The 27,736-nt window shown below is 42.8% G+C and overlaps 1 long non-coding RNA gene across 2 annotated transcripts in view; it reads right to left on the bottom strand.

Moving 5' to 3' along the window:
* The window catches only part of LOC137379191 (uncharacterized), a 145,151-nt gene that overhangs the window by 26,879 nt on the left and 90,536 nt on the right, over positions 1-27,736 (bottom strand). Inside the window, exon 1 of one of the 2 annotated variants that reach the window (XR_010976758.1) lies at positions 3,349-3,455. The exons of the other annotated variant lie outside the window; for it this stretch is intronic. This is a non-coding gene — a long non-coding RNA (uncharacterized lncRNA). Of the gene's footprint in view, positions 1-3,348; positions 3,456-27,736 lie in introns of those variants that run through there. 2 annotated transcript variants of the gene reach the window in all.

Raw genomic sequence — 27,736 nt, 5'->3', positions numbered from 1 at the left:
CATAGCACAGATCATGACAGTTCAGTTATTGTGGACATTAATTCAACATGAGTGATCGTTAAGTGTTAATTGGCATCATCTAATGCTGTCACCAGCCTCTGGGCTACCCCCATCTCTCCATCGCTGATGCCCAGTGCATGTGCCAACCTGCCAATTTCAAGGGCATCCTCTGCCATTGCAGTCAGGGTGGCAATGGTTGCAGGTCCACCCCCCAGATCTCTGCCTTTCCCTAGAGTTGTGGGCTCTCTTCTCCTCAAATGAGAGAAGGAAGAGAGTTATGAATGAAAACATTTGAGGAGGGTGACTGTGAGGGAGGAGTGCAAGAGGGCAATAGGATGAGGGTGAGTGAGAGTGTCGTCTGTTGAGTTGGAGATTTGAGGAGGAAGCTGGAGAGAAAGGAATGTGTGGAACTGCAAGGTGTGTTGATCAGAGGAGTACTGTGCAGGAGAATGCTATGGAGGTGATAGAGTGATAGCTGCCAGCAGAACGTGGTGTGACACTCGCCTTGCCAGTCCTAATGAGGTCACTAAATCTTTTATGGCACTGTATTCAGGTCATCAACGTCACACTCCTGCGACTCATTGCCTTTGCAATCTCCAGTCACGCATGCTTGATCAGGCTGTCATTAACAGATCCGGTGCCTGATTGCCACCCACCCTCTCTGATTGGCCAGGAAACCCAGAAGTAGGATGCTAATGCCGTGGCTGAGTTAAACATCCATGGCAAAGCCGGCTCCTGTGGTATTTGGATTCCCAGCCTGCTACAGGTCCTGCCATTTCGGCAGGGAATAAGAGTTGAAAATGCCACCCTCTAAGTCAGTAGGATATGAGGCTGATGCTGATGCACCTATTGTAAGACATTACACTGTTCAGGTGAATGTTAAAAATTCTATGCCACTATTTGAAGAAAAGCAAACATGGCTTTCAGTGCCACCTCCCATGTTCCTCTTCTACCACCAACACTAAAAAAAAGATTAAATGGTCATTTAACTCACTCCTGTTAGTGTGCTCTTGTGGTGTACAAAATGGCTACTATGTTTGCTTATATAACTGTGACTACACTGCAAAGTAGTTTATAGTTTGTGAAGCCCTTTGAAATACTTCTGAAAGCTGTGAAATGGCACCTTTCACGTCTTTCATGTCAGATTCCATTTTATAAAAATGGATTACAAAATTTTCATAATTTTGGGTTCCAACTATCCTTTTTTTAAAAAAAAGTATTTTATTGTGATTATTATGCCATTATGTATTCCATTAATTTTCCCCATCATGCCAAGTAGCAGGCATCTCAAATAAAGACCCAGCAACAGAGGTATTTCTTCTTCTCTGTAAATTTAATTTCCATTTGTAGTTCCCTTGTAGTCTCATGAGGAGGATTGTGGGCCTAACTGTGAGTAGGTATTTTTCCTGGTGATATTATCCATGCATTTGTGTGTATGTTCACACCCAATTGTTGGTGATGTAGAGATAAGACAGATCATCCAGTTTACCTTTGTGGTATAGTAGGGAGATGTATCCATCTTCTGCAAGTCGAAGGGAATTCTCTTGCAGATGACAAATGGGATTGGAGTGTTGATTTTGCGAATGCCCTACATTTAATATACAAGTTGCTAAGTTTTGGAGAAATCTGAATTTGCATCTCTAGAAACCATGTTGTAAAACAGCTGTGACCTTGCCACGCATCACTGTTTATTGCACTGGCTCACAATATAACTTGATGAATGTAATTTTCACCAATTATCATAGAATCATAGAAATTACAGCACAGAAGGAGGCCATTCAGCCCATCGTGACTGCACTGGCGACAAGTAGCCATATAGCCTAATCACACTTTTCAGCTGCTGGTCCATAGTCTTGTAGGTTATAGCACTTCAAGTGTATATCCAGGTACATTTTAAATGTTAAGAGGGTATTTGATCAGCCTCTACTGATCAGTTGATCAGGGCTTTGCCTCCCTTTCAGGCAATGAGATCCAGATCCCCACCACCCCCTGAGTGGAAAAAATGCCCCCTCGAATCCCTTCTAAACCTCCTATCCTAAATCTATGTTCCTTATTCTGGACCGCTCAACCAAGGGGAATACGGCCTTCCTACCAACTCTGTCTAGACCCCTCATAATTTTATACACTTCAGTTAGGTCTCCCCACAGCTTCCTTTACTCCAAAGAAAACTGTTATATTTTGTTATATTATTTGTAAAGAGCTAGGAACTAATTAGCTAGGAACTAATTGTTTTGTATAAGTGTGTTCCAGGGGATTACATTCACTGCTGCACTGCAGTCATGTGACATGTAACACTTCACTGCTCTGGGGCAATTCTTACCAAGCAGCGTGGCGAGCTGTATGAAATAAACAAAGAACTCTAGCATGTTTAAGCCTTCAAGTGTGATTATTTCTAACTTGTGGGAACCAGAAGACAAAATATGGTGGCTGTAGGTGTCTGTGAGTAAGCCTAAAATATTGTAAATGAATGAAATGCTGAACTAGATTGAAAAACCAACCCAAATTAGTGCCAGAGAGGGGGTGAAACTGAGTCAATCGTGCGAAAATGAAATGGCTGACGACACAGCAATGAATGCACAGCGACAGCACATAATGAATTGGGAAACGGATGATGTCATAGAGGCTTTTGAGAAATTTAAACAAAAGTGCAGATTGACATTCAGTAGTTTTCTAAAATACACTGGTGAAGAGAAGAGCATCGGCTATATCCTTCTGTGGGAAGGAGATAGAGAATTACATCCATTTAATAGCTGGGAGCTGAGTGAAGAGGACTGCAGAAACCCAAAAAAAATTTTTGAAAAATTTAGCACCCATCTCTAGCCACGCCAGATCATCAGATCTACTGATATAAATTTCAAGGCTTCAGACAGGAATTAGGTGAGCCCACTGACAATTTTGTAACAAGATTGAAAAATACAGCCAGAAAATGTAAATTTAAAGACACAGGTGAAAGGCTGATAGATCAACTAATTTGGGGTTTTGCACACCCTAAACTACAAAAAGCTCAAATTGGAACCTTTATGATTGGTAAAGCCTGTTTGCTCCCAGAACAGGAGGTCTTGGTTGTAAGCCCGTTTACAATAGTCACTATCTGTACAAATTAATGTGGGCTTAATAGGGTCTGCCTTTTCTAAAGCACACTGTAATGCTGCAGCTTCAGCATACTGTGCTGTATGTTGGCCAAGGGGTATGGACAGCAATTCTTCTGGATAGAAAGAATAAGAATTCCAAAAGGTACCTATTACTATCCCCATCCCAGCTGAGAATTAACCTGAACTAGGATTTACAATGCATCAGGACCTAATTGCAACTAGGATTTAAAGTAAGATTTAAAGGAAATTTACAAACCTCAAAAGTAGAGTGAGGGAGTTCTGATGTAAGATCCACAAACCGTGATCTAGAGTTTACCATCTCTAGAAACTTAAATCTGGGTTTTAGTACCACTGCCAATACTTGCAAATCTAAAATAAACATTAAATACCAATATATGAGTACAGGATTCTGTAAACAACGATACACATTTTTGGGCACCAACTGAAGTGAATTATGACTTTAACTCCTTATAGGGACTAAACCAAATCAAGTGTACATCACTATGAGTCTCCTTTAATTAAGTTCAAACCACACAAATTCTTATAGACATTTATTTTGGTCTAAAGAACTGAACTAGTCTTCCCTCAAATAAAGAAAACTAACAGAGAATATTACCATCTTTCGGATAGCCTAATTTTAAAATAATTATGGCTAAAGTCATAATTATCCCAGATATTATAAGGGTCTGGAAAACTCTCTTCAATATAGATCTCCCCACTTAAAGAGACACAGGGAGGGAGGGGGTTCTTGTAGAATGCTACATAAGATGATTTATTAACTTTTATATATTTATTAAAGAATTGAATGTGCAATACACTTTAAGTGGCTAAGTATACTACAAGATCAAAGATTACTAAGAGATGTAACACATAATCTTATTTCTAAAATAGAATCCAAAAGTATAACCTTGATAATGTTACAGCAAAATATCTTAGAATATCCATCAAAATTTAAAGTAAACTTTTATATTAAATTCCCCGAGTAAGCCATAGGTTGAGAAGCATTGCTAAGGAATTCAATACTTCTGGTTTCTTGTTTCAAAACTGTCAGTTTATACTGTTTCTAAGCTATCATCTGACCTTTTAGCATATAGGTGTTACCTTTCTATGTGTGTTTTCCTGCTTTTGAGATCCATATATGGTAATATCATTAGCTACCATTCCCCACTTAACTTACTTGCTCGAAATCGCCTGCTCTTGAAGTTGTGAGCATTTATCTGGTCAAAATGTTTATAATTGGGTTTACTTAGCATTTGTTTCTGTAAGTACCATTTCATTTTATTATTTTATTCTTTGTAATAGTTTTTTATGGTAGCTTGAACCCTTCTTTTGAGTCAGTCTGTCTGCATCACCAACACTATCAACTAATTAAGTTTATAGCTACCTCTCACTGACGTCACACAGGATGTTACAATGTGTATCATGTTCTAATTCCATTGTAATTGAAACCTTGAAAGACATTGGAATTTTTAACTCTACCTTCTTTAAAGGGGAATTTCAGTGAGTCTTGAAAACTGATCATTTATTCAATTTTTAGTTCTCAAAGGTTTCATATATTAATTATATCTAGAATCTAACTAATTAAGCCTATTATATCTATGTTTGATCACAGGACAAGCTCACAATATTGCAGGCTGTAAGCACTGCCAGAGCACATGAAGTCATGAGCAGACAGATGAAGACACTGACTACCCAAACGGCTAGCCTTCAGTTAAACCAATAGAGAGGCAGCAGGGTTGATACATTGAAACAGCAACAAAAGAATGCACACCAGACGGAGAGAAAGACATGCAGGAGCTATGAACAACCACATGAATTCATGCACAGAAGGAAATGTCCCGCATATGGATCAATCTGCAGAGCTTGTGGAAAGACCAATCACTGGGAAAAGATGTGCAGAACAAGAGAAGAAGATGGTAGACAAATCACCAGAAACAGAGCTACAGGGTGAATGAGTAGAAAAAGAAACCAAAACATCCTTACCCTGGAAGATAAGGATGAGTTTGAGAACACAATAGACATCAGAACCATACAGCTTGCTCAACCAGCTTCAGTGCAAGGGTTAAGTACATGAAGACCTCAGCAACCTCATCAAAATGTGCCCCATCAGGGTCAGCTACCTTCAAAACTGTGCCAATATGTGGAAATGCTCATCAAGTCACAATGCCATGTCCAGCTCGAGGGAAAAAGTAACTCATGTTGAAAGTGGAACCATTTTGCAAAGATGCGCAGGTCGTCGAAGAAAAAGACTTCCTCAATTGATATGTAAGGGAGTCTCTTCCTGAGAGTGAGGTACACCATGTATTTACCATCACAGAAAGTAAAGCAGCAGGTCACTTTAAGGAGTGCTCAGTCAGCATCTCAGTGTAACTTCTTATCGATGTTGCTGTGAAAATATCTATTTTGAGTGACAAACTCTACCATTGATATTTTTCGCAATTCTTTCTCACTCCTGCAACAGACACTCTTCAAGTTTATGATGACACTATCATTCCAGTTTTGGGGATGATCACAGTTCCAGTACAGTACAAAAATGTCACCCAAACAGGTTCACTTTCTATGTAGCTAAAGGCCGAAGCCTTATGGGGGTAAACCTTTTCGATAGGCTTGGATCAAACTTGCTGATGCCACTGGAGCACATATTAATGGGACTGACGATGCAGATTATACATGCCAGTATACTTCCTTATTTACTGGATTTGGGGAGAGCAAAGCGTACTGTCATTCTCCTCGCGTTTTCACATCAATTCGACCAATTTCACAAAATGTGAGACGGTTGCCGTTTGCAATCCATGCTGAAGTGCCACAGGAGCTGAAATGACTAGAAGCAGATGGTATCATTGAGTGAATCAACTCTTTACAGTGGATGTCAAATCTAGTCATTGCACGACGAAAAAATTGTGAACTTAGATTATGCATTGACCTAAAGGCAGTCAACAAAGATATCATACGAGACAAGTATCCACGTCCTACAATTCAAGAGCTGTCAGCATTTTTTCATGATTCCACAGTCTTCACAAAGCTTGCTATGCGATTGAGCTATCTTCAGATACCTCTAGCAGAACAAAGCCAATATCTTACAGCTTTTGTTACCCATGAAGGTATGTTTCAGTACTGCAGAATGCCATATGGACTAAGTCCAGCACCTAGCGCATTCCAGAAAATTCCTTCTTCAATCTTGTCGAATGTTGAGTATCAGGTCTAAAGCAGATTCAACATTTGCTCGGTACTATTGCTTATCTGTTGGAAGACAACACCAAGTGGAATGCGAGATGTTTGATAGGGAGCAGACCAGGATATTTTGAGGATAGTAGTTATGAGAATACATTTCCTTTTCCTGTGACTGATATTGATCATCTGCCTCATCAAGCTGATCAAACAGACCCACAACTTTAATTTTGTAAATCTAATTGCAGACCAAAGAGACCTTCCTATCTCAAAGACTATTTCTGAACTTAGAGAAAACAGACAAGTTGAACACTAAGAAAAAATTTGATGTATATATGTTTGATGTTTAGAATACTTTAACTCAAAAATAATATCTTTAGTTAAAGGGGGAGAAATGTAGTGTTTGATTAATCTGGGTTTGATTGTATTAGTCTGCCTACTTATCTGTGTTCACTGTGCTTGATTTCTTAAACCCATGGATGGAGCTTATGAGTTTGAAACTGAAACCAAAAGAACAGGATTAGAATGTTTGAGTAAACACAGCTGTTCTGAGAAAACATTGCACTGAGATCTTGTAGGGCTTAGATATTTTATAGTGCTGTAAATAAACCAGTTGGTGATTTAATACAAGTGTGATATCTGCATTGCTCTGAGATAAATCTGATTTTTTTATTCATTCATGGGATGTGGGTGTCACTGGCCAGGCCAGCATTTATTTCCCATCCCTAATTACCCTTGAGAAGGTGGTGGTGGTGAGCTGCCTTCTTGAACCACTGCAGTTCTTGGGGTGTAGGTACACCCCACAGTGCTGTTGGGAAAGGAGTTTCAGGATTTTGACCCAGTGACAGTGAAGGAACGGCAATATATTTCCAAGTCAGGTTGGAGTGCAGCTTGTAGGGGAGCTTGCAGGTGGTGGTGTTCCCATGCACCTACCACCCTTATCCTTCTAGGTGGTAGAGGTCGTAGGATTGTAAGGTGCTGTCGAAGGAGCCTTGGTGAGTTGCTGCAGTGCACCTTGTAGATAGTACATGCCACTGCCACAGCGTCGGTGGTGAAGGGAGTGAATGTTGATGGCGGTGCCAATCAAGCAAGCAACTTTGTCCTGAATGGTGTCGAGTTTCTTGAGTGTTGTTGGAGCTGTACCCATCCAGGCAAGTGGAGAGTATTCCATCACTCTCCTGACTTGTGCCTTGTAGATGGTGGACAGGCATTGGGGAGTCAGGAGGTGAGTTACTCGCTGCAGAATGCCTAGCCTATGACCTGCTCTTGTAGTCATAGTATTTATGTGGCTGGTCCAGTTCTGTTTCCGGTCAATGGTAATCTCCAGGATGTTGATAGTAGGGGATCAGTGATCGTAATAACATTGAATGCCAAGGGGAGATGGTTAGATCCACTCTTGTTTGAGATGGTCATTGCCTGGCACTTGTGTGGCAGGAATGTTACTTGTCACTATTGTTGTCAGGTATTCCCAAGCGCAGAGGCACCTGCAGTAAATATCATACTGTTTAAATGTTATTTGAGTAAGTAGATTAATATAATCCTAGTGAATATATATATATATATATATACTCTCATATATAAGTTGAAAGTATAGCTACATATTGGTACAAAATGGAGTATTGACCCGAGGCATTGTGGGACAAGTTACTGAGCTTGCAGTTTGAACCTGGTACAGCATAGCACAGACACCGAGAGGGCCCCTCTTATCAGTGTAACTGCAGACTGCACGGCACCCTCAGGAATGCAGGCCCAATTAAAGTGATAGTTGGAAGACTCAAGGATAATTGATGGGGCCTCAGATCATCAATGGTGATCAGGGGGCTTGCACAAGCTGATCACGTAGCCACATGATGCCTAATGAGTAATCTAATTGGTAATATGTGTAACGTATGTAATCAATAACCGTTATGATTGGACCATGTCCAGCCGGGATGGGCTGAGTAACTGTATATCTGTTGTGGATTTTCCTTTGTTCGGTGGAGAGGCATCTGGACAGCCCAGTGATCTGCTCCCCGCTGGCTGGCGTAATAAACTGTTTGACATTGGAGCAGACCTGAGTGTCGAGTGATTCTTCTAGATTCATTCCCGCTAACAATTGGCGTAGTCGGCAGGATCAGGTGAAAGTCAGCTCTTCTGTAACCCCGAAGGGGCCAAGGGGGAGTTGGCTGAAACCTGATCCTGAACTTGAGAACAGGATTCGGCGGTCGCTTGATGCCATCAGGAATACCGGGTGAGTATCTAACTGAAGCTTATCTCGGGGCCGGGTGGTGTTTCGCGACCAACGAATGCCAAGTTTGTGAACAGGATCTGAGCAATGGTCAAACGGTGGTAGGTAGTTCGTTAAGAGACGTAGGCACTGTCAAGGAGGGTTTGGAATATATGTATGCGTATATATATCATAAGCTTGTTGTATGAAATACGGACAGACTTGTGACCCGACAGATAGCCAGGAGACGGTCTACTACAAGTTGCGCTAGGTTAAAAGTGGACCTCTGAGAGTAGATTCTACACAAGTATGGCCAGTGAAAAATAGAGCTCGAGTGGGGACCGGAGGGGTCCATTAGCTGCCAGCTGGCAGAGAAACAAAAAGGAAAAAAGCATTCACTAAGTTTATGGCAGAGTGACACAAAGGACTATGTTTTAGAGTAAAAACAAGTTACTGTGTCTTTGATTCGAATGTGTGATTGTTGGAAGCGTCCACGAATGAATTGAATGTCAGGAATTGTGTTCTGTAGAACTGACTGTCGTTAACTCTTTGTTGTCTGGCTTTAATGTTGAAAGCATGAGTCTATTAAGTTGTTTGGAATTGAATGAGTGTGAAAAGTGATTGTTGAGTGTGTTCATTTCGATTTAAGATTGTGCACCCAGAAATGGGATATAAAATTGAATTATATTTTAAGTTAAAATTTTATTTTGATTTTAAAAGTTGGTTTTGCAACTGTGAAAAGGCAATGAACAATTTTCTAAGAGATAAGCTTCAGCCTTGAAGGTCTGAAGATGTTTGGCAGAAATCTAATTTGAAGTTTACAACTCCTGCTTTAATTGGAGTTCCAGTTTAAAATCTGTTCTAGTTTTTTTGGGAGTTTAAATTAAAGACATGTTTTACTGACTGTTTTAAGTATCAAATGTCAGGAATTGCATATTGGTTTTAAGGGAGAGGAGCAAAGGAGATAATGGGAAAGATTAAAGTTTGTGTAAGGAGCTGGTGGTAAATCTTTTGTTGTATGAATGTTAAATAACTTTTTCTTTAGTTTTTGGTTTTATTACAGTCATTTGAAAAGGCGCCTGAAGAACAAGAAAAATGACGTAATTTACCTATCTTTTTTTTTAAAAAAAAGCACGTGCTATTCTGTTCTGTGTGTAGTTAATAAGTATTATAAGTTAATAAGTCTGAATTAAATTAATACTGTTAAGGTTAATTGACCTGTTAAATTAAAAAAAAACTGGAAATGTCATTTGCAACCACAATGAGCTTTCAAGTTTAGCGTGTCGAGTTTCGGGGGAGTCTTAAGTTCCGGACATAGGACTCACTCATATAACATCGGCAGTTTTTATTTTTAACTATTTATTGCAGTAAATTGGAATTTGGAATCATCTTTGTTTTATAAAAAAAATCCTTGGATTAGAAACCTCTTACAAAAGATGCTAAAAGTTTGGAAACAATTGGAGTTTAATCTAAAATGCTGTCTTTCCTGATGGAGATGGTTTCCTTTGAAGTTGATAATGTTACTAAAGATTTTGTTGTTTGAAAATCCTAAGGATACCAAAAACCATTTAAAATGGAGTTTAGTTCTTTTCAATAAAAAAGGGTTACGTAAAGCGACGCAGCGGAGAATGCTTTGCTCCGCCCCCCTTGGAGACAAGCAAGAAATTAACCTTGCTGCAACTATCTTTATCAATGAGACAAAGTGCTTAAGAAGGAGAAATAGTTGCAAGCACTTCTGTCTTTACTAAAAAAAAAATGCAATATCACCAAGCCTGGGCATAAGAAATTGGAATCGATAAACAAAATTAAATTGATATGAGTGGTTAATTAAAGTATTCAAAGGGAAATTTACTGTTATTTGAATTTGGAATAATCTGAGATGTCGAAAATCCAGTTTAATTTGACAAGTTATTTAAGGAATTAAAATGTCATCGAAGGTTAAAAAAAAACAAATATACACTAATGTCTGGAATCAAATGGAAATGTTTGATTTCTGTTTTAAGGAATTATGAATATTGATTGTAAAGGTTCTCCAGGGCTCAAAATGAAATAGAATTATAATTAATAGGAATTGGCAATTAGATCTGGCTGATGCAAGAGCTAGTAAAGGAATTCTGGGTATAAACAAATGGTGAAATTAGAATTCAAACAGCTAAAATAATATTGTGTGAAATTTCCAAGAAGTCGTGAATTTTCCAGTGAAAGTCAGGAAAATGTAGATAAGACAAGCAATTGATAGTTTTCTCTTGGAGATATGAGTTTTTAAGAGAGTTACATTTGAAAGTCAGGCCATAACCTGAGACATCAGGACCCTGCAGGGGGAGGTAAGCAAAGATCTCAGATAGACAGCACCAGCGCCCCCCTTTCCCCACTGCTGATATTTGATCTTTTGATAAGATCACCTGAGAGTTCAGAATATGTGGCATGACAGTGGAATACCAGTGTAAGTGTGCAGATGTGATTTGTTATTTGGAGAGCAACTAAACTAATGACAGGAAGGGTGATGAGAATGTCAAGGTATGTCGTAGCAGGTAGTGAGGAAGTAGGACCCACGAGAGAAAGGGTTAAAAGATTTGTGAAGGAGCTGTGCAGACAACTGCATGAGCTGAGGCAGGAGATTCTATAGACACAGACATGAAAGAGGAACAGACAAAGGTGCCTGTTGTGGGAGACAAAGTAATGGTAAAGGGAAGGGCCGGTGGAAATACATGGTCCCAACTGAAAAAAATATATATATATTCAAGGGAATAATGGTAGTATTGATAGGCATTTGGATTATTATCAGATGGGTTACTAACTGGACAAGGATTGTGGGGAACGAAGCCCGAGCGTGACGGGACCATATAGATAATTTCGAAAGAGTAGAGATGATAAGAATATAAATTAACTCCTGGATTCCCCAGGACATGTTCGGTCCCCACAGGTAGACATGTATCCCTCATCAGGGGATACTCACAACATGGACAAGTACTAACACCTGGTGACCACCAGGGCAGTGTGTTTAAATTACAGATATAACCACTAGTGGCGAATGGGAAAGAACCGGACTGCAGTGGCTTTGGGGCCTGATGCTAATATCCAGAGAGGAAGAACAAAGACCCGGTAATGGATGCACAACGGATTAATGAAAGGAGTATTAATATGGACTATATGAACTTTGGGGCTTTGTACAATTTTGCTGATGGTGTGTGTATCCCAGCGACAATGGACCCGGGTGACGAGAACTCTTTTGCTGCATGGCTACGTGCTCACTCAGGAAGGGATGAGATATGTGTACAGTGTTTGGCCGGGTTAACCATCAGATCAGCATGGGCCCGCTGCATCCGACGGGGAAAAACTGAGAGGTGCTGCATTAGGCGGGTAAATACGTGTGTCTTCCTCCCCCTTTAATGCCACCCCCTGTAATAACCACCACACAACCCGAGGAATTACCCTGCCCTCTAATTATCGAAGGGCCTAAAAACGGAATTGTGCTTTTTAATGAAGGAGAGATGTTATATGATAATGTTAAACATGAGACTGTGCCTGTCCTGGTCAATATCTCAGGGATGCAAATGCCAGGATATTGTACGGAACAGGCAAGAAATATGTATAGTGTGTTAAGTAAGGTTGTAATGCAGCAGGCTGCCGATGCCATGGGTGCCATCAGATTTCGAGATCAAAATCAACTTTATAGGACAAAGAGAGGGATAGTTAATGACGTTGCCACCGGATTCAATACCGGTGCCTCCATAGTAAACTCATTAGATATACAAGGTCTGAATGAAAAGATAGAACATCTTAAAGGAGTAATGAAGGGACTTTCCCCACTATGCTGAGCAGTGCTGAGCACCCTGCTCAGCATAGTGGGGAAAGTCTTTGCTCGAGTCGCTCTGAACAGGCTCCAGAAGCTGGCCGAGCGCGTCTACCCTGAGGCACCGTGTGGCTTTCGTGCAGAGAGATCGACTATTGACATGCTGTTCTCCCTTCGTCAGATACAGGAGAAATGCCGTGAACAACAGATGCCCCTCTACATTGCTTTCATTGATCTCACCAAAGCCTTTGACCTCGTCAGCAGACGTGGTCTCTTCAGACTACTAGAAAAGATCGGATGTCCACCAAAGCTACTAAGTATCATCACCTCATTCCATGACAATATGAAAGGCACAATTCAACATGGTGGCTCCTCATCAGAGCCCTTTCCTATCCTGAGTGGTGTGAAACAGGGCTGTGTTCTCGCACCCACACTTTTTGGGATTTTCTTCTCCCTGCTGCTTTCACATGCGTTCAAATCCTCTGAAGAAGGAATTTTCCTCCACACAAGATCAGGGGGCAGGTTGTTCAACCTTGCCCGTCTAAGAGCGAAGTCCAAAGTACGGAAAGTCCTCATCAGAGAACTCCTCTTTGCTGACGATGCTGCTTTAACATCTCACACTGAAGAATGCCTGCAGAGTCTCATCGACAGGTTTGCGTCTGCCTGCAATGAATTTGGCCTAACCATCAGCCTCAAGAAAACGAACATCATGGGGCAGGATGTCAGAAATGCTCCATCCATCAATATTGGCGACCACGCTCTGGAAGTGGTTCAAGAGTTCACCTACCTAGGCTCAACTATCACCAGTAACCTGTCTCTAGATGCAGAAATCAACAAGCGCATGGGTAAGGCTTCCACTGCTATGTCCAGACCGGCCAAGAGAGTGTGGGAAAATGGCGCACTGACACGGAACACAAAAGTCCGAGTGTATCAGGCCTGTGTCCTCAGTACCTTGCTCTACGGCAGCGAGGCCTGGACAACGTATGCTAGCCAAGAGCGACGTCTCAATTCATTCCATCTTCGCTGCCTTCGGAGAATACTTGGCATCAGGTGGCAGGACTATATCTCCAACACAGAAGTCCTTGAAGCGGCCAACACCCCCAGCTTATACACACTACTGAGTCAGCGGCGCTTGAGATGGCTTGGCCATGTGAGCCGCATGGAAGATGGCAGGATCCCCAAAGACACATTGTACAGCGAGCTCGCCACTGGTATCAGACCCACCGGCCGTCCATGTCTCCGTTATAAAGACGTCTGCAAACGCGACATGAAATCGTGTGACATTGATCACAAGTCGTGGGAGTCAGTTGCCAGCATTCGCCAGAGCTGGCGGGCAGCCATAAAGACAGGGCTAAATTGTGGCGAGTCGAAGAGACTTAGTAGTTGGCAGGAAAAAAGACAGAGGCGCAAGGGGAGAGCCAACTGTGCAACAGCCCCAACAAACAAATTTCTCTGCAGCACCTGTGGAAGAGCCTGTCACTCCAGAATTGGCCTTTATAGCCACTCCAGGCGCTGCTTCACAAACCACTGACCACCTCCAGGCGCGTATCCATTGTCTCTTGAGATAAGGAGGCCCAAAGAATGAAGGGACTTTTAAAGAGAGCAGGGAAAAATCAGGAGGATCAGACCAATCTGGGAGAAGAGGGCATGGAGATACAATTAGACGGAATCACAATGTTAGAGGCACATGCCAGAACCGTCAACCACCTCATAGATAGAGAACGGGAAGATGCCGGAAAATTGAGACAGGGGCAACTCTGTCACGCTTATGGCTTATGGATGGTGGGACAAATACGACACAATCTCGATCAGATCCAAAGTGGGGAGGTGCCCGACTGGATAGACAGCCTACATTTGCCTCAGCTGGCCGAGAGGAAAGAGACACTGGACAACTGTACACTAAAAGGACTCACCAGAGTATACCCAGTGATCCCAGACTGAGAGTTGGGTAAATCCACCAGAGTGGGAATGGTCCTGATGATCCCTATAGTCACACAGGACTCTGGGCCATTCCCCCACTACCAGGTGGAAAATATTGGGGTTATACGTGATAACACCTCCCTCCGATACTATCTAACTGAAGCCTCTGCCATACTTCGAAATAACACGCTATATGGAATTTCACTTACGGAATGTAAGCAGAGGGGAGATATTACAGTATGTCCCCACTCAGTGGGACAGGGAGAATTGGATGAATGTGGGTTTAATCGAACAGATGGTTGTGTCGTAGAGGTCACGCCTGCCCCAAAGCATTTTGCAAGAACAGGATACGGAGGTAAAGGGAAATACTGCGTTTCCACCACAGAAAGTTCCTACCGCTACAATAATCTACAATGCCCGATCCCATTTCCTAATTTTTGCTTTACGCCCTTACGACCAGTTACTATAGGGCAAGCCCGAATTACCCAGGTGCGGCGCAGAGGTACCATGACCCTTAACGTCACCAATTATCTCCATGACCACCTGCAGGATTACGAGGAACCAGAGGCAGCCCCCATCCCACACCTAGCTGAGGTTCTAAGGGAATTAAGGCTCAGGGTGGGCCAATCCGTAAAAATCTACCACCAACTGCAGACAAAAATCAAAAGGTTAGAGGAAGATACAGACACAGAATTGCAGGAACAGAGTTGGTGGGAGAAAATTTGGGATTGGGGGATGAATTTGAATATCCACCCTTGGATTAGGATAATTTCTCATGTGTTAGTTGGAATACAGTTAATACTGGCTATCACGTGGGGCATACTGGCCTGCCGATCATGCAGGCGATATGTGCAGCGAAGGAGAATAACATCTAGAGTAAAGGCAAGGGAGACAATTCATCTATCTAGGGGAATAAGTCATTTGGATCACATTAATGTGATATAGTACGACCGGAATTTCTGAAATCACGTGACTGGCCAGCGCGTCCGAGGCAGGGAATACCGAGCGAGTTTAAAGGGGTAAAAACAAACATTAAGTGGTGTCGGTTGAGGAGACTAGGGTTAGTCTCCTACCGAAAGGGAGGATTGTTGTAGGGTATTCCCAAGCGCAGTAAATATCATACTGTTTAAATGTTATTTGAGTAAGTAGATTAATATAATCCTAGTGAATATATATATATATATATATATATATACACTCTCATATATAAGTTGAAAGTATAGCTACATATTGGTACAAAATGGAGTATTGACCCGAGGCATTGTGGGACAAGTTACTTAGCTTGCAGTTTGAACCTGGTACAGCATAGCACAGACACCGAGAGGGCCCCTCTTATCAGTGTAACTGCAGACTGCACGGCACCCTCAGGAATGCAGGCCCAATTAAAGTGATAGTTGGAAGACTCAAGGATAATTGATGGGGCCTCAGATCATCAATGGTGATCAGGGGGCTTGCACAAGCTGATCACGTAGCCACATGATGCCTAATGAGTAATCTAATTGGTAATATGGGTAACGTATGTAATCAATAACCGTTATGATTAGTTTAGTTTAGAGATACAGCACTGAAACAGGCCCTTCGGCCCACCGACTCTGTGCCGACCATCAACCACCCATTTATACTAATCCTACACTAATCCCATATTCCTACCACATCCCCACCTGTCCCTATATTTCCCTACCAGCTACCTATACTAGGGGCAATTTATAATGGCCAATTTACCTACCAACCTGCAAGTCTTTTGGCTGTGGGAGGAAACCGGAGCACCCGGAGAAAACCCACGCAGACACAGGGAGAACTTGCAAACTCCACACAGGCAGTACCCAGAATTGAACCCAGGTCGCTGGAGCTGTGAGGCTGCGGTGCTAACCACTGCGCCACTGTGCCGCCCCCAAATTGGACCATGTCCAGCCGGGATGGGCTGAGTAACTGTATATCTGTTGTGGATTTTCCTTTGTTCGGTGGAGAGGCATCTGGACAGCCCAGTGATCTGCTCCCCGTTGGCTGGCGTAATAAACTGTTTGACATTGGAGCAGACCTGAGTGTCGAGTGATTCTTCTAGATTCATTCCCGCTAACACTAATCAGTCCAAGCCTGGATGTTGTCCAGGTCTTGCTGCATCTCAATATGGGCTGTTTCATTATTTGAGGCATTGTGAAAAGTGCTGAGCATTGTGCAATCATCAGCAAACATCCCCACTTCTGACCTTATGACGGAGCAAAGATCATTGATGAAGCAGCTGAAGATGGTTGAGCCGAGGACACTATCCTGACGAATTCCTGCAGTGATGTCCTGAGACTGAGATGATTGACCTCCAACAACCACAACCATCTTCCATTGTATTAGGTATGACTCCAACCAGCGGAGAGATTTCCCCCTGATTCGCCTTGACCCCAGTTTTGCTAGGACTCCTTGATGCCATATTCGGTCAAATGTTGCCTAGATGTCAAGGGCACTCACTCTCATTTCACCTCTAGAGTTCAGCTCTTTTGTTTATGTTTAAATCAAGTCTGTAATGAAGTCAGGAGCTGAGTGGCCCTGGCGGAACCCAAAGTGAGCATCAATGAGCAGGTTATTGCTGAGCAAGTGGCGCCTAATAGCACCGTTGACGACACCTTCCATCATTTTGCTGATGATTGAGAATAGACTGATAGGGCAGTAATTGGCCAGGTTGGAATTGTCCTGATTTTTGTGTACAGAACATAGCTGGGCAATTTTCCACATTGCCGGGTAAATGCCAGTGTTGTAGCCGAACTGGAACTGCTTGGCTAGGGGTGCCACTAGTTCTGGTGCACAGGTCTTCAGTACTATAGCCAGAATGTTGTCAGGGCCCAGAGCCTTTGGAGTATCCAGTGCCTTCAGCCATTTCTTGATATTACATGGAGTGAATCGAATAGGCTGAAGATTGGTATCTGTGATGCTGGAGACCTCAGGAGGAGGCTGAGATGGATCATCCACTCACCCCTTCTGGCTGAAGATGGATGCAAATGGTTCAGCCTTGTCTTTTGTACTGTTGTTCTGGCTCCCCCGTCATTGAGGATGGGGATATTTGTGAAGCCTCCTCCTCCTGTCAGTTGTTTAATTGTCCAACAACCATTCACGACTGGATGTGGCAGGACTGCAGAGGTTAGATTTGATCCATTGGTTGTGGGATCACTTAGCCCTGTCTATCACATGCTGCTTCCACTGTTTGGCATGCGAGTAGTCCTGTGTTGAAACTTCACCAGGCTGACACCTCATTTTTAGGTATGCCTGGTGCTATTCCTGGCATGCGCTCCTGCACTCTTCATTGAACATTGGATATATAAGATATCCAGCAACCTGGCATAAACATACCATTGGTTGCTGTATGGCAACACGAGCTATTAGGAACACAGGACAGAAGTAGCCCAATCATCTGTTTGAACCTGTTTTTGACGTTCAGTTATATCATGGCTGATCGTGCCAAAAAATAGCCAAAATAATCAATGGCAATGTCATTGTTGCTCTGACTGTAGCACCTACAGAAGTCTAATGATCACATCAGTTCTGCCAATGTGTTATAATAATATCTTAGAATTAGAGTTTCATAGAAACTTATAGCACAGGAGGAGGCCATTTGGCCCACTGCCCTGTACTGGCTCTTTGAAAGAGCAATCATGCTTCATCCCACATCCCTGCATTTGTTCAGTATTCTGTAGGTTTTTTTAATCTTAAATAGCTATCCAATTTCTTTTAAAAATTATTTATGGATTCAGCTTCTACCACCTTTTCAGGTGCAGCATTCCAGATCGCAACAACTCACTGAGTGAGAAAATTTATCCTCATCTCCCCTCTGGATCTTTTGCCAATGATATTAAATCTGTAACCTTTGGTTATTGATTCACTCATCAGAGGAAGTTTTTTTTTTACTTTCTACTCGATCAAAACCTCTCATCATCTTGAAAACCCCTATGTATTAAGCATGTATGATACAAACAATTACCTCCAACTCACACAAGTTTACAGCATTTTGAAGCTTGCTTTCAATGCCCATTATGTTAGAAGGTAAACTTCGGTTTAAGGTACACATTCCCTTCCATTCTTAAATTCTATTCTATCCAAATCTATTGCCCCTGCATGATACATGATCATTTCCTTACTATGAACTGTACATTGACACATGTGTCACCACTGCACCTGCAAGAGAAGATGACCCTTAAACAATTCCATGTAAGTCTCCCCTTTTCTATATTTGCAGTAGGGAGAGTGATGGTAAATGATGCAACATTCTTCTGATATATCTGGCATTTGTTTTTTTTAAATTCATTCATGGGATGTGGGCACCGCTGGCTAGGCCAGCGTTTATTGTCATAGAGTTATACAGCACAGAAACAGGCCCTTCAACCCATCGTGTCAGTGCCGGCCATCAAGCACGGATCTTTTCTAATATTTAAGCAAAATACTGCAGATGCTGAAAATCTAAAATAAAAACAAGAATTGCTGGAAATACTCAGCAGGTCTGGCAGCATCTGTGAAGCAGAGTTAATGTTTCAGGTCAGTGATCCTTCATCCGAACTGGCAAAGCTTAGAAATGTAATAGTTTTTAAGCAAATAAAGCAGGGGTGGGGCAAGAGATAACAAAAGGGAATGGGTTGATAGGACAGAGTTACAGAGAATAACTGACCAGAAGGTCATGAGCAAAGGCAAATGGTATGGTAATGGTCCGTTGAAAGACAAAGCGTTAGTGCAGAGGTATGTGCAGAGAGGGTGTTAACGGACAGAAAAATGAACAGCCCTGACCCAAAGAACAAACATGAAATAAACAGTGGGCAGGCACATGGTAAGAAAAATGAATGATGAAACAAAATAAAATAAAATAAAAAGAAAGAAAGAAGAAAAAGAGAAAAAAGACAAAAAAATAACAGAAAATAAAAAGGGGGGGCCAGTCATGCTCTGAAATAATTGAACTCAATATTCAGTTCCAGCAGGCTGTAATGTGCCTAATCAGTAAATGAGATGCTGTTCCTCGAGCTTGCGTTGATGCTCACTGGAACATTGCAGCAAGCCCAGGACAGATATGTGGGCATGAGAGCAGGGGGGGTGGAGTTGAAATGGAAAGCAACCGGAAGCTTGGGGTCATGCTTTCAGACTGAGCAAAGGTGTTCCGCAAAGCAGTCACGCAATCTGCGTTTGGTCTCCACAGTGTAGAGGAGACCACATTGTGAGCAGCGAGTACAGTATACTACATGGAAAGAAGTACAAGTAAATCGCTGCTTCACCTGAAAGGAGTGTTTGGGGCCTTGGATAGTGAGGAGAGAGGAGATAAACGGGCAGGTATTACACCTCCTGCGATTTCAGGGGAAGGTGCTGTGGGAAGGGGATGAGGTGTTGGGGTAATGGAGGAGTGGACCAGGGTGTCACCTAGGGAATGATCCCTTCGGAATACTGACAGGGGAAGATGCGTTTGGTAGTGGCATTGTGCTGGAGGTGGCAGAAATGGCGGAGGATGATCCTTTGGATGTGGAGGCTGGTGGGGTGAAAAGTGAGGACAAGGGGAACCCTGTCGCGGTTTTGGGAGGGAGGGGAAGGAGTGAGGACAGAGGTGCAGGAAATGGACTGGACACGGTTGAGGGCCCTGTCAACCACAGTAGGGGGTCAATCCTCAGTTGAGGAAAAAGGAAGACATATCGGAAGCACTGTCGTGGAAGGTTGCATCATCAGAGCAGATGCGTCAGAGACGGAGAAACAGGGAGAATGGAATGGAGTCCTTACAGGAGGTAGGATGTGAAGAAGTGTAGTCGAGGTAGCTGTGGGAGGCGGTGGGCTTATAATGAATATTAGTAGACAGCCTATCCCCAGAGATGGAGACAGAGGTTGAGCGAAGGAGGGAAGTGTCGAAAATGGTCCATGTAAAGGTGAGAGCAGGGTGGAAATTGGAAGCAAAGTTGATTTATTCTAAACCTATTTTCAAGCACTTGGTCTGTAGCCTTGTATGCTATGACGTTTCAAGTGCTCATCTAAATACTTCTTAAATGTTGTGAGGGTTCCTGCCTCTACCCCCTCATCCTTAACTGTCCTTGAGAAGGTGGTGGTGGTGAGCCACCTTTTTCAACCGCTGCAGTCCATGTGGAGTAGGTACACCCACAGTGCTGTTAGGAAGGGAGTTCCAGGATTTTGACCCAGCAACAGTGAAGGAACAGCGATATAGTTCTAAGGCAAGTTGGCTTGGAGGTGGTGGTGTTTCCATGCAGTTGCTGCTTTTGTCTTTCTAGGTGGTAGAGGTTGGGGGTTTGGAAGTTGCTGTTGAAGAAGCCTTGGTGCGTTGCTGCAGTGCATCTGTAGATAGTACAGTCTGCTGCCACTGTGCTTCCGTGGTGAAAGGAGTGAATGTCTGTAGATGGGGTGACAATCAAGCGGGCTGCTTTGTCCTGGATGGTGTTGAGCTTTTTGAGTGTTGTTGGAGTTGCAGCCATGCGGGCAAGTGGAGAGTATTCCATCACACTCCTGACTTGTGCCTTGTAGATGGTGGACAGGCATTAGGGAGCCAGGAAGTGATTTACTCGCCGCAGAATTCCTAGCCTCTGGCCTGCTCTTGTAGCCACAGTATTATTAGAAACATAGAAAATAGGAGCAGGAGTAGGCCATTCAGCCCTTGGAGCCTGCACCGCCATTCAATACGATCATGGCTGATCATCCAAATACCCTGTTCCCGCTTTCTCCCCGTATCCCTTGATTCCTTTAGCCCAAAGAACTATATCTAACTCTTTCTTGAATATATTTAATGATTTGGCTCAACTGCTTTCTGTGGTAGAGAATTCCACAGGTTCACCACTCTCTGGGTGAAGAAATCCCTCCTCATCTCAGTCTTAAATGGCTTACCCCTTATCCTTAGATTGTGACCCCTCATCCTGGACTCCCCCGCCATCGGGCCCATCCTTCCTGCATCTAGTCTGTCCATTCCTGTTAGAATTTTGTAGGTTTCTATGAGATCCCCTCCCATTCTTCTAAACTCTAGCAAATACAAGCCTAAGCAACCAAATCTCTCTTCATACATCAGATCTGCCATCCCAGGAATCAGTCTGGTGAACCTTCACTGCACTGCCTCCATAGCAAGAACATCCTTCCTCAGATAAGGAGAGCAAACTGCACACAATACTCCAGATGTGGTCTCACCAAGGCCTTATATAATTGCAGCAAGATGTCCTTGCTCCTGTACTCGAATCCTCTTGCTATGAAGGCCAACATACCATTTGCCTTCTTAACTGCCTACTGCACCTGCATGCTTACTTTCAGCAACTGGTGCACCATGCCACCCAGGTCTCGCTGCACCTCCTCCTTTCCCAATCTATCGCCGTTCAGATAATAATCTGCCTTTCTGTTATTTGCCACCAAAGTGGATAACCTCATATTTATCCACATTATACTGCATCTGCCATGTATTTGCCCACGCACTCAACCTGTCCAAATCACACTGGAGCTTCTCTGCATCCTCCTCACAGCTCATTCTCCGACCCAGCTTTGTGTCATCTGCAAACTTGGATATATTACATTTAATTCCCTCATCTATATCATTAATATATATTGTGAATAGCTGGAGTCCTAGCACTGAGCCCTGTGGTACCCCACTAGTCACTGCCTGCCACTCGGAAAAAGACCCGTTTATCCCTACTCTTTGTTTCCTGTCTGCCAAACAGTTCTCTATCCATGTCAGTACCTTACCCCCAACCCCATGTGCTTTAATTTTTCACGCTAATCTCTTATGTGGAACCTTATCGAAAGCCTTCTGAAAGTCCAATACACCACATCCACTGGTTCTCCCTTATCTATTCTACTAGTTACATCCTCAAAAAATTCCAGTAGATTTGTCAAGCATGATTTCCCTTTCGTAAATCCATGTTGACTTTGTCCGATCATGTCATTGTTTTCCAAGTGCTCTGCTATTACATATTTTATAATGGACTCTAGCATTTTCCCCACTACTGATGTTAGGCTAACCGATCTATAATTCCCTGTTTTCTCTCTGCCTCCTTTTTTAAATAGTGGGGTTACATTAGCTACCCTCCAATCCAGTGGAACTGTTCCAGAATCTATAGAATTTTGAAATATGACCAGCAATGCATCTACTATTTCAAGGGCAACTTCCTTAAGTACTCTGGGATGTTGATTATCAAGCCCTGGGGATTTATTGGCCTTCAATCCCATCAATTTCCCTGACACCATTTCCCTACTAATACTGATTTCATACAGTTCCTCCTTCTCACTAGAGCCTATGTTCCCCAACGTTTCTGGGGGGTAATTTGTGTCCTCCTTTGTGAAGACAGAATCAAAGTATGTATTTAATTGGTCCGCCATTTCTTTGTTTCCCATTATAAATTCCCCCATTTCTGACTGTAGGGGACCCACATTTGTCTTCACTAATCTTTTTCTCTTCAAATATCTATAGAAGCTTTTACTGTCAGTTTTTATGTTCTCTGCAAGCATACTCTCATACTCTATCTTCCCCTTCTTATTCAATCCCTTTGTCCTCCTTTGCTGAATCCTAAACTGCTCCCAATCCTCAGGTTTGCTGCTTGTTCTGGCCATTTTATGTTTCTCATCTTGGATCTAATACTATCCCTAATTTCTTTTGTAAGCCACATTTGAGTCACCCTTCCTGTTTTATTTTTGCACCAGACAGGAATGAACAATTGTTGTAATTCATCTATGCGCTCTTTAAATGCTAGCCATTGCCTATCCACTGCCAACCCTTTAAGTAATGTTCCCCAATCTATCATAGCGAACTCACGCCTCATATCTTTATAGTTTCCTTTATTTAGACCCTAGTCTCGGAATCAACTCTCTCACTCTCCATCTTAATGAAGAATTCTATCATGTTATGGTCGCTCTTCCCCAAGGGACCCCGCACAACAAGATTGTGGCACAATGGCACAGTGGTTAGCATCGCAGCCTCACAGCTCCAGCGTCCCAGGTTTGGTTCTGAGTACAGCCTGTGCAGAGTTTGCAAGTTCTCTCTGTGACCGCGTGGGCTTCCGTCGGGTGCTCTGGTTCCCTCCCACAGTCAGAGACTTGCGGTTGATAGGTAAATTGGCCATTGTAAATTGTCCCTAATGTAGGTAGGTGGTAGGAGAATTGAGGGAAGGTGGGGATGTGGTAGGGAATATGGGATTAATGTAGGATTAGTATAAATGGATGGTTGATGGTCAGCACAGACTCAGTGGGCTGAAGGGCCTGTTTCAGTGCTATATCTCTCTGTGAGGAGTATAGAATTACACAATACCCAGTCTAGGATGGCCTGTTCTCTAGTTGGTTCCTCAATGTATTGGTCTAAAAAACCATCACGTGCGCGCTCCAGGAATTCCTCCTCTACAGTATTATTGCTAATTTAGTTTGCCCAATCTATATGTAGATTAAGGTCACCCATAATTACAGTTGCACCCTCACTGCATGCATCTCTGATTTCCTGTTTAATGCCAACCTCTACATCCTCACTGCTGTTTGGAGGTCGATATACAACTCCCACTAACATTTTCTGCCCCTTGGTGTTTCTTAGCTCCACCCATACAGATTCCACATCAGGATTCTCTGAGCTAATATCCTTCCTCACTATTGTATTGATTTCCTCTTTTACTAACAATGCTACTCTACCTCCATTCTTTTTTGCCTGTCCTTCCGAAATATTGAATACCCCTGGATGTTCAGTTCCCATCCTTGGTTACCTTGCAGCCATGTCCCCGTAATTGCAACTATATTGTATCTATTCACCTACATTATTGCGAATACTCTGCGCATTGAGACACAATGCCTTTAGGCTTGTCTTTTTAACATTATTAGTCATCTTCGCATTTTTTCTCACTATGGCCATATTTGTTTCTTGCCCTTGATTTCTATGCCTTCCACTTTTGCCTTTTTGTTTCCTGTCTTTCGTTTCTATCCTTGTTTCCTCCTCCTCAGTCTCCCCACTCAGATTCCCATCCCCCTGCCATTCTAGTTATATCCTCCCCAGCAGCACTAGCAAACGCCCCTGTGAGGAGATCGGTTCCGGTCCTGCCTGGGTGTAACCCGCCCCACTTGTACAGGTCCCACCTTCCCCAGAACCGATCCCGATGTCCCAGGAATCTAAATCCCTCCCTCCTGCACCATTTCTCCTGCCACGCATTCATCTGGTCTATTCTCCTGTTCCTATACCCACTAACATGTGGCACAAGAAGTAATCCTGAGATTACTACCTTTGAGGTCCTGCTTTTTAATTTATCTCCTAACTCCTTAAATTCATCTTACAGGACCTCATCCCTCTATCTACATATGTCGTTGGTACCAACATGTACCACAACCACTGGCTGTTCACCCTCCCGCTTCAGAATGTCCTGCAGCCGCTCCGAAACATCTTGTTTGCGGCCACAGAAACGCCTGTTTGTTCCCCTTACAATTGAATCTCAGATCACTATGGCTCTCTCAGTCCTCCCCCGCCCCCCCACCCCCCCACCTGCTGTGCAGCAGAGCCATCCGTGGTGCCACGAATTTGGCTGTTGTTGCTTTCCCCTGGGAGGCCATCTCCCGCAACAGTATCCAAAGCAATTATATCTGTTCGAGAGGGGGATGGCCACAGGGGACTCCTGCACTACCTGCCTGTGCCTACTATTCCGCCTGGTGGTTATCCATCCCTTTTCTGATTGTGCAGCCATTACCTGCGGTGTGACCACCTCGCTAAATGTGCTATCCACAACATCCTCAGCATCGCAGATGCTCCACAGTGAATCCACCCGCAGCTCCAGCTCCATAATGCGGGTAGCCAGTAGCTGCAGATGGATACACTTCCTGCACACATGATCATCAGGGACACTGGAATCGTCCCTGATTTCCCACATCGCGCAGGAGGAGCATATCACGGGTGCGAACTCTCCTGCCATGATTTACCTTTAGATTAATTAGTTACGTCCTTTAATTAAAGATACTAATTACAGTAGGGGCCTTGTTCTACTCCAAACACTACTCACCACTGTCTAAAGTCCTTCATAAATTACACTAATTTAAAAAAAAAACTTTAGCAGTACTCACCTTATCACTTGAGGGTTATTTTTCAAAAAAAAACTCTCCCCTACTTTTTTTTAAGCTATTTAAATGCGCTAATAGCTGTTACTTACCCAATCAATCATCTTGCAGATTTTCTGTGATGTCACTAAGTTTTTTTCCTCTTTTGAGACTCAGCACGCGCCGACACAGAGAGAGCGAGGGACAGAGCCTACCGCCGCTCCAGTCTCCAGGTAAGTAAGGGTCTTGAGCCCTGCTCTCTCTTCCTGCTCAGCATACGATTCATCCAAGGTCCGCCTGCCACCATTCCGGTCACCAGGTAAGTCATGTGGCTACTCCAGTTGGTTCCTGGTCAATGGTAACCCCCAGGATGTTGATAGTGGGAGATTCAACTATGCTAATGCCATTGAATGTCAAGGGGTTAGATTCTCCCTTGTTTGAGATTGTCATTGCCTGGCATGACAATTTGTGTGGCACAAATGTTACTTGCCACTTATCAACCCAAGCCTGGATGCTGTCAAGGTCTTGTTGCAAATGGACACGGACTGCTTCAGTATCTGAGGAGTCGCGAATGGTGCTGAACATTGTGCAGTCATCAGCGAACATCCCTACGTCTGACCTTATGATTGAAGGAAGGTCATTGATGAAGCACCGGAAGATGGTTGGGCCTAGGACACTACCCTGAGGAACTCCTGCAGTTATGTCCTGGAACTGAGATGATTGACCTCCAACAATCACAATCATCTTCCTTTGCACTAGGTATGACTCCAAACAGTGGAGAGTTTTCACCCTGATTCCCACTGATTCCAGTTTTTCTAGGCTCCTTGATGCCGTACTTGGTCAAATGCTGCCTTGATGTCAAGCGCAGTCACTCTTACCTCACCTCTGGAGTTCAGCTCTTTTGTCCATGTTTGAACCAAGGCTTTAATGAAGTCAGGAGCTGAATGACCCTGGCAGAACCCATACTGAAAGTCACTGAGCAGGTTGTTGCTAAGCAAGTGCCACTTGACAGCACTGTCGACGACATCTTCCATCATTTTACTGGTGATCGAGAGTAGACTGATGGGGTGGTGATTGGCCAGGTTGGATTTGTCCTGATTTTTGTGTACAGGACATACCTGGGCAATTTTCCACATCGCTGGGTAGATGTCAGTGTGGTAGCTTGGCTAGGGATGTAGTGGTATTGTCACTGGACTAGTAACCCAGAGACCCAGGGTATTGCTCTGGGGACATTGGTTTAAATCCCACCACCGCAGATGGTGGAATTTGAATTCAATTTTTAAAAAATGTTTATTCCACTTAGTAGTTGGCAGCAAAAAAACAGTAAGCCCAAACTTGTGCCGAAAGCACAACCTGACTAGACACTATCTAGCAATCCTAGACTGCCAGTATATCATCTATGGATAAATGAAGAATCAGTCTACCTCTATCATAAAGGTTAAGCAATAGCAATAATGTATGAATGATGTTACTTCCACCACATTAATATATTGAAATTAGGTTACTGCTTATTTCAGAAGGTATGTGCTTGCACCAGGTGTGCATGTCCCCTGGAAATATGTATCATTTATACTATAGGTGGAAATTTAGCATATGTGATCTCTCACTATACTTCTGATCAGTTATGCACTAATTATTTAGCACATTTTGTGGGTGTAACTGACATGAAGAGCACCATAATAAATCAAAAATAAAGAAGTTTTGAATCAATTATGGTTTAATGCTACAAGCTCGCTACATAGTGTCCCCAATATATCCTGTTTGCATCATATATCAAGTAAAGAATTAAAATGAAGAGTAGATGCCAATATTAATTTTAAGTGTGAATTATGTTAATGCTGGATTGCCAATTGGTTCCAGTAACATCAGTCTGTATTATAGCCCTAGCAATTCTCAATTGTGACTTCATCCTCATGAAATTTAACAAGTATTTGGTGGAGATAATAACATTGCTTATGCCAGAAAAATATATGTTCAGCACTGCAGATTTTAATATATGAGGCCATTTTAAACATTCTATAACTCTGGTCATGCAATGTGATTTATTTTGCTGACTTAAAACATCTTGCCTTCCTAAGCTGTTTGCTGCAGTTCAGCATATCCTCATATAATGCCCCTATTTTGTTTTGTAAGAAACAGATTTGGCCAAAGAACCAAGGGCGACATGAGGAAATGTTTTTTTACACAGCAAGTTGCTGTGATCTGAAATGCAATCCTGATAGGATGGTGGAAGTGGATTCAATAATAACTTTCAAAAAGGGAATCAGATAAATACTTGAAGGTAGAACATTTGCAATGCAATGAGGAAAGGGCAGGGGAGTGGGATTAATTCTATAGTTCTTTTAAAGAGCCGGCAAAAGTCAAATGTCCTCCTTGTGTGCTGTATTTATCCCATTATTCTACACCTAAAAACGTTAATAAATGTACTATTATAGAAAAAATATCTATAAATTGTGGAGTTTCACAAAGTATTATATCAATGCCATCAGTGGACTGAAGTGTTGTAAATTATCACAAATTTCTAAATTAACCAAGCATGTCAGCATGATGGAGTTTAGGATTACTGAG

The sequence above is a fragment of the Heterodontus francisci genome, chromosome 17 (genome assembly GCF_036365525.1).
Source record: "Heterodontus francisci isolate sHetFra1 chromosome 17, sHetFra1.hap1, whole genome shotgun sequence".
In the NCBI taxonomy this organism is placed as follows: domain Eukaryota; kingdom Metazoa; phylum Chordata; class Chondrichthyes; order Heterodontiformes; family Heterodontidae; genus Heterodontus; species Heterodontus francisci.
Note: the sequence above shows the minus strand (reverse complement) of the source record. Positions and strands in the feature narration are given on the sequence as shown.